Source organism: Gossypium hirsutum, chromosome D11 (assembly GCF_007990345.1).
Source record: "Gossypium hirsutum isolate 1008001.06 chromosome D11, Gossypium_hirsutum_v2.1, whole genome shotgun sequence".
Classification (NCBI taxonomy): Eukaryota; Viridiplantae; Streptophyta; class Magnoliopsida; order Malvales; family Malvaceae; genus Gossypium; species Gossypium hirsutum.
Genome location: NC_053447.1, coordinates 26,705,588 through 26,712,285, shown reverse-complemented (window position 1 = coordinate 26,712,285; position 6,698 = coordinate 26,705,588).

Sequence of the window (6,698 nt, the reverse complement as noted above, 5' to 3'; positions counted from 1 at the left end):
ACCTATGTTATTCATCTCATTTTCTTTTTTCCTTGAGACTGACTTTTTGTCACTCTCTCCACCATCTATTCTTCCACTTCTGATGGCATTTTCAATCATTTCGCCATTCATGATTATATCTGAGAAACTCTTTAAAGCACTTCCCAACATGTGCGTGATGAACGGGGCTTTCAGTGTGTTTATGAAAAGCATCGTCATTTCTTTCTCTCGGAGTGGCGGCTGAACTTAGACTGCAACCTCTCTCCACCTCTATACATACCGTCTAAAGCTTTCACTCGATTTCTTTTCCGAATTTTTCAAGGTGATTCTATCAGGAGTCATTTCAGATACCTGATTGTACTGCCTCATAAAAGTCTGTGCTAGGTCCCTCCATGAACTAATCTCGGTACGGCTCAATTGATTGTACCATTTAGACTATGCCCCCACCAAACTGTCTTGGAAGCAGTGTATTAGCAGTTGATCATTATTGACGTAGCCAGTCATCCTTCTGCAGAACATGGTGATGTGAGCCTCGGGGCAACTAGTTCCATTGTATTTTTCAAATTCATGCATTTTGAACTTGTGATGAAGTACTAAGTCTGGTACAAAACTTAGATCTTTAGCGTCGATTCCATGATAACTATCAGCGCTTTCCAGGGCTTTGAATTTTTCCTCCAACCATTTACACCTTTCTTCTAGTTGTTTTGGCAATTCTTTATTTGCTTTGTCCTTTCCAGCCATTTCATCGAAATTAGGGATAGCGAGATTAACAGGGTTATCTCCAAGGTTAATGCCTGATCTATTTTGGAAGTTCATTGGCACTGAGACACTGGCATGAAACCGCTGAGGCCTGATTGTGATAGAGGATTTACACGGGTGCATCTTCGCTTGGGTCTGCCCATGCAGAGGGGTAAAGCCAGGAGGATAGAGAGATTTGTCATTGTCTCCTTCTTCGGCATTAGTCATAGGGCTCTTTCCTTTATCATTTTTCCCTCAGTCAGTAGTTGAGCCAACCGATTCATCATGTCTTTTTGAGATTCTCGCATTTCGTCCTTAATATCTTGCTGAATTTTTTCCAACTACTGATTATCATTTCCCGGATATTCCGAAAGTGATCCACTATCCTGCACGGAGGTGAAAACCTCACGAAGGAGTAGCTTCTCACTCCCACTTAAAAGGGTAAGACTAAACAGTCTTTATGCAATATGATGCCAAGATATAAAACTCAATTTACAGTAATCATACAAACAAGTGTAAAGAGAGGATCGTAATTTTCCAAATAAAATTTTCAATTTTTGACAATAAGACCAAAACAATCAATTTTGCGGCTTGACTCTCTAAATGTCCCTAGTAGAGTCGTTAAGTTGTCGAAACCACCTTTTTTGAAAACAAAAAAGTAGGTCGACTTAAAAATGAAAATTGGAGTCGCCACCAACCCTTTATTAAAGTGTCATCGGCTCACCTTGAAAATGATTTTGGTCTGCGAAATTTGAGAAAATAGGTTCGGGAGTCGGTTACGCACGAGGAAGGGTTAGCACCCTCGTAACGCCCAAAATTGGTACCGAATTGATTAATTAAGGTCTTAATTTTGAATATCGAAAATTCGTGAAGAATTTTAGAAAACATGATCCTCCCTTTTATTAATGTTAATTTTATAAAAGATGCTTGGATAAATCGATGCGGATGCTAAAGACAAGCTTATTTTTGAGGACTAAAAATGTCGTGCCCTAATGTATTGGGTGTGACATTTTATTACTCTGAGATAAGGAGGTCTTTAGCATCCGCATCAATTTATCCAAGCATCTTTTATAAAATTAACATTAATAAAAGGGAGGATCATGTTTTTTTAAAATTCTTCACGAATTTTCGATATTCGAAATTAAGACCTTAATTAATCAATTCGGTACCAATTTTGGGCGTTACGAGGGTGCTAACCCTTCCTCGTGCGTAAACGACTCCCGAACCTGTTTTCTCAAATTTCGCAGACCAAAATCATTTTCAAGGGGAGCCGATCACGCCTTAATAAATGGTCAGTGGCGACTCCAATTTTCATTTTTAAGTCGACCTACTTTTTTTTTCTTGTTTTCAAAAAAGGTGGTTTCGACAGCTATATTATTTTTAATTTCAAAATTTTAGTTTTAATGCAAATGAAAGTCGTTAAATCTATTAATTGATTCTTTTGTGACTAATATGTGAAAATAACAAATAGGCATATCGTTACGCAAGTCATACTATGTTTGACACTTCAAATTTTAACAATAACAAAACTTAATGAATTTAATAGTTATTATTTGGTTAAGACTAAAATTTTTAAATTATAAAATTATAGAGACTAAAAGTGACCAAATTAAAGTATATGTATTAAATCCACAATTTATGCAAAATACAGGGTCTAATAACAGAATTTGACCAAAGGATTTATTATAATGTAAGTCATGCCCGTTCTTGACATTTTTTGGACCCTAGGCAAAACAATAAAATCGGGTTTTTAATTCCTTAAAATTTGGAGAAAAATTTTTTTAGGCCCTTAAAAGTTGGTACTTTTTTTTTTACTTTTAAAGGTTAAAAATTTTTTGGGGGCCTCTTAAAAACTGGAAAACAATATTTTGGTTCCCTTTCAACCTTAGGCACTAGGCCACTGCACCTTCAGACAACCCCCAAGGTCAGGCCTGATGCAAGTTAAACAATTAAGGTTTTATTCAAATAAATGTGGGCTTGTTTAAAGAAAATGATAACAATTAAAAAGTTTTACTGTTTCATAAAGTTTTTAAATTCTTATTTACTTTCAGTTTTTCGATTTTCTAAGCGTCTGGAAGAAAGAGGGTAAAGTCGCAGTTCGATGATTTGTTGAATGGTTATGGTAGCGATTTTTGGCGGCATTGTCCATAGAGGGTGGGGAAGTTGACGAGTGACATCTAAATTCTAGCGAGGGGGAGGACTAAATCGGGTGAGGGGTAGGAATGAGAGAGGCAACGCCGGACAATAAGAGGATGGGTTACAAGAGAAGCCTTGTCGTTAAGCATACTGGTGGGCAGGGTGGACTTCCAATCACCGATGATGTTGATATTGAATTGAGAAGTGGACATGGACTAGATGCTATCGTCTTGGAGTGGAACAATGGTAGATTAGGGGAGAATAGATGGTGGTGGATCTTACTGGAGTCGGGGTCTTTCTACATTTATTTGTCATGGAGACGTACGGTATCAAGAGAGTTCTATACATATCAATATGAATCTGTCGGTTTGCACGAAGGGTAGCTCAAATAGTGGATGAATGCGCATGGATATTCCCTTTGACAGGATGCTAGTCAGCGAATGAGACCTCTGTTGTTATCTTCTTGTAGAAGACGAACAACAAAAAGTGTGCAGAGAGGTGGTATGGTGGATGGGTTAAGTTTTAGGGCGATGGTGGTGGGAGACGGAGGATTGGAATGAGTCTCAACTATTAGGGTGCTTACAATCGACTTGTTTACTGTTGGATGCTTCTGCCACTGTCTATGACTAGCAATGGATGTGGACGATGGTGAATTTGAGAGATTTTCAGTTTCTTGGTATTTTGGTTTTTAGATAAGGAAAACTTAAGTGCAGTTGGAATCTATACTTTTTTATGTTTTCTTTTTAAGTCCTAGGGCTTGTATTTTATTTGATTATTTTTTTATTTCTATTTGTACAATGTTACCATATTGCTTCAATTAAGATGTAAAAAAAAATTTCTATAAATTAAAGGTAGGGCAAATTACACATAAAAGCCTTTTTTTTAATATTTATCGAAATGGGCCCGGTAAATAATTATTTACCAAAATGGGTCCTTTTCCCCGAAAACGCATCCACGTCAGCGCGATGTCAGGGTACGTGACAGGAAAACGCATTCCTGAGAAAGCGTTTTGCTTACGTGGACATAAAGCACGCCTTTAAAGACGCGTTTTATGTACACGTAAGCAAAACGCGTTGCCTGCACTTTTAAGGTTTAAGGTTTTAAGGTTAAAAATTAAAGTATAAGTGATTATAGTTTAAGGTTTAAGGGTGTTCATGGGCTGGGCTGGGCCGAGCCGAGGGAAAAATGTTTGGCCCGATTCCTAGGGTCGGGCCAGCTCAAAATATGGGCCTAAAATTTTGTCCAGGCTTGGCCCGGGAAAAAATTGATAAGCCCGAGCCTGGCCCAACCCATTTTTTAATAAACAGAAGAAAAATTACTTTTAAAATAAAAAAATAAAAAAGTATTTTAAAAATATTTTAAAATTAAAAAATAAAGAATATGTATTTATTTATTCGGGCCGGGCCCAGGCCAAAAAAGTGGTGCCCGAGGCCCGGCCCGTTTTCTAAACGGGCTTGGCTTTCTTACCTAAACCCATAATTCGAGTCTATATTATTACCCGAACCCTCCCATATTTCGGGCGGGTCGTCGGGCCATGCCAAGCTGCCCACCCCATGAACACCTCTAAGTTTAGGGTTTGTCAATTAAATTAATTATAAAATTTTCAAAATTGGATTAGTTTTCGTGTTAATTATTTTTTAAGAAAAAATAAATTAAATTAGGGTTTAGGCCATAGAGGTGTCCATGGGCCGGGTCGGGTTTGGGACGGGAACAAAAAAAAGTTTTTAGCCCGCTTCTGGCGGGAATATGGGCCTGAGATTTTGTCTTGGCCCGGCCCCGGGAAAAAATACGGAACCCGAGCCTGGGTTATTAAAATTATATTTTTATTAAAATTAAAACTAATTGTTATTAAAATTAATTGTTATTAAAATTTTATCAAATTATATTTTTTGTACCAATCAAAACATTTTGTAAAATCTAGCATTTTGTTAGTAAAATTATTAAATTATATCAAATTATTAATTGTTAGTACCAGTCAAAACATTTTGTAAAATCTAACATTTTGTTAGTCAAATTATTCATTGTTAATTGTATTAATTGTTAGTAAAATTATCAAATTATATCAGATTAGGGTTAGGGTTAGGGTTTTTATTAGCATTAGGGTTTTGGTGTTTTTAAGTTAAGGGGTTTTAAGTTAAGGGTTAGGGTTATGGTTAGGGTTTTTAAGTTAAGAGTTAGGGTTAGGGCTAGGGTTTTTGTTAGTGTTTTGGTGTTTTTAAGTTAAGGATTTTTAAGTTAAGGGTTAAGGTTAGGGTTTTTAAGTTAATGGTTAGGGTTAGGGTTTTTAAGTTAAGGGTTAGGGTTTTTAAGTTAAGGTTTAGGGTTAGGGTTAGGGTTTTTGTTAGGGTTTGTCAATTAAATTATAAATTTAATTATAAATTATAAATTTATAAATTTTTAATAAATTAGTTTAGGGTTTTTAAGTAATAATTCAAATAAATCTCTATTTTATTACATTAAATAATATCAAAATATTCAAAATGTCTGTACAAATATATTAAAATAAAAATCAATCTCCGTGCCCGCCGGATTCAATGCCATATGGCGGCAGTCGACGGTTACGCGCTGGATTCCTCCTTTGTCCAGCTTCCGGCGGGGGTTGTGGTTGCTCCGACGGGGATTCTGGTTCCTCTGGTAGGGTATCTGGTTGTCGGTGTTGGGATGATGAGTCACCTTGATAGAATAGTGACTGTAGAGGTGTTTGCATCACCAACGGCGAAGCTATTTGAAACCCATACGGTGATGGGGATTGGTAAAAAAAAGAGCTCTACGATGGCCCCTCTTGTGATCTCTCGTGCGATGCTGGCCTATACATCGGCGGTCTACTCGGCGTAACAGAAAATGGAGATGAATCGTGCCATGGACTCCAACCTACCATAGGATTGGGAAAAAGACACATATAAGGGTTAGGATACATAAAAGGGCTAGGATACGCACCTTGCATCATCTGAAAAGGCTGTGTTGTCGGTTGAACAGCTGGGTCGGGTGATTGTGTTGGTGCTCTCGCTGGGCCTGGTGATTGAATGGTCGCTGATGATGGGTCGGGTGAATGTCTAGGCCTCGTTGATGGGCCTGCGTCGTCGTACCTTCGTCTTGGATTTAAAGGCCCATATCGTTCCCTTTGGACACGTAATTGTTGCTGCCTCTCCTCTGTCAACAGTAAATACGACTTGTCATGGATTCTAAACCATGACATGTACGCTAACTCCGGAACGATTATCGGTTCCCGAGTCGGTATATAATCATACCGATCTTCCCACATTTGGATGTAGTAGGACCAGAAGCTCGGCCAATCCGTATGTAATTGTCGTAGGTCGATTTTGTGCTGATCATCAAACACCTTAGGTGCCACGGGAATCGGTTGTTTACATCCAAATTATCGTAACACTTTGTCTGCATCTCCACGGTCGCATAGTTGATCAACGCTACTTTCACGTGCCAAGCGTTTGGATTTTGGAGGTACTCATACGGAATTACTGTATGAACATGATGTAAATATTAGTTATATACATAATACTTAATACTTAATACTTAATACTTAATACTTAATACTAAATACTAAATACTAAATACCAATCAACTAGCTCATGATGGAAATATCAATTTTATTTAATACTTACATGTGCTTCCGACTGTTGGTCTAATAGAAGCTGTATATCTTCAAGAGAGGTAGGTAATCGAGCATAACTTGCCGGATGGTTCCACCTAATTAAATAAATCTTTAGCATACTATTATTTTTAAAAATCTACGTAATAATTGTAAAATCTAATATAAAATTTACCTCGTTATGAGTGGGAATGTATATGGGTGGTCCACTCGAGGACGTAAAAATGGAAAGCGAAAC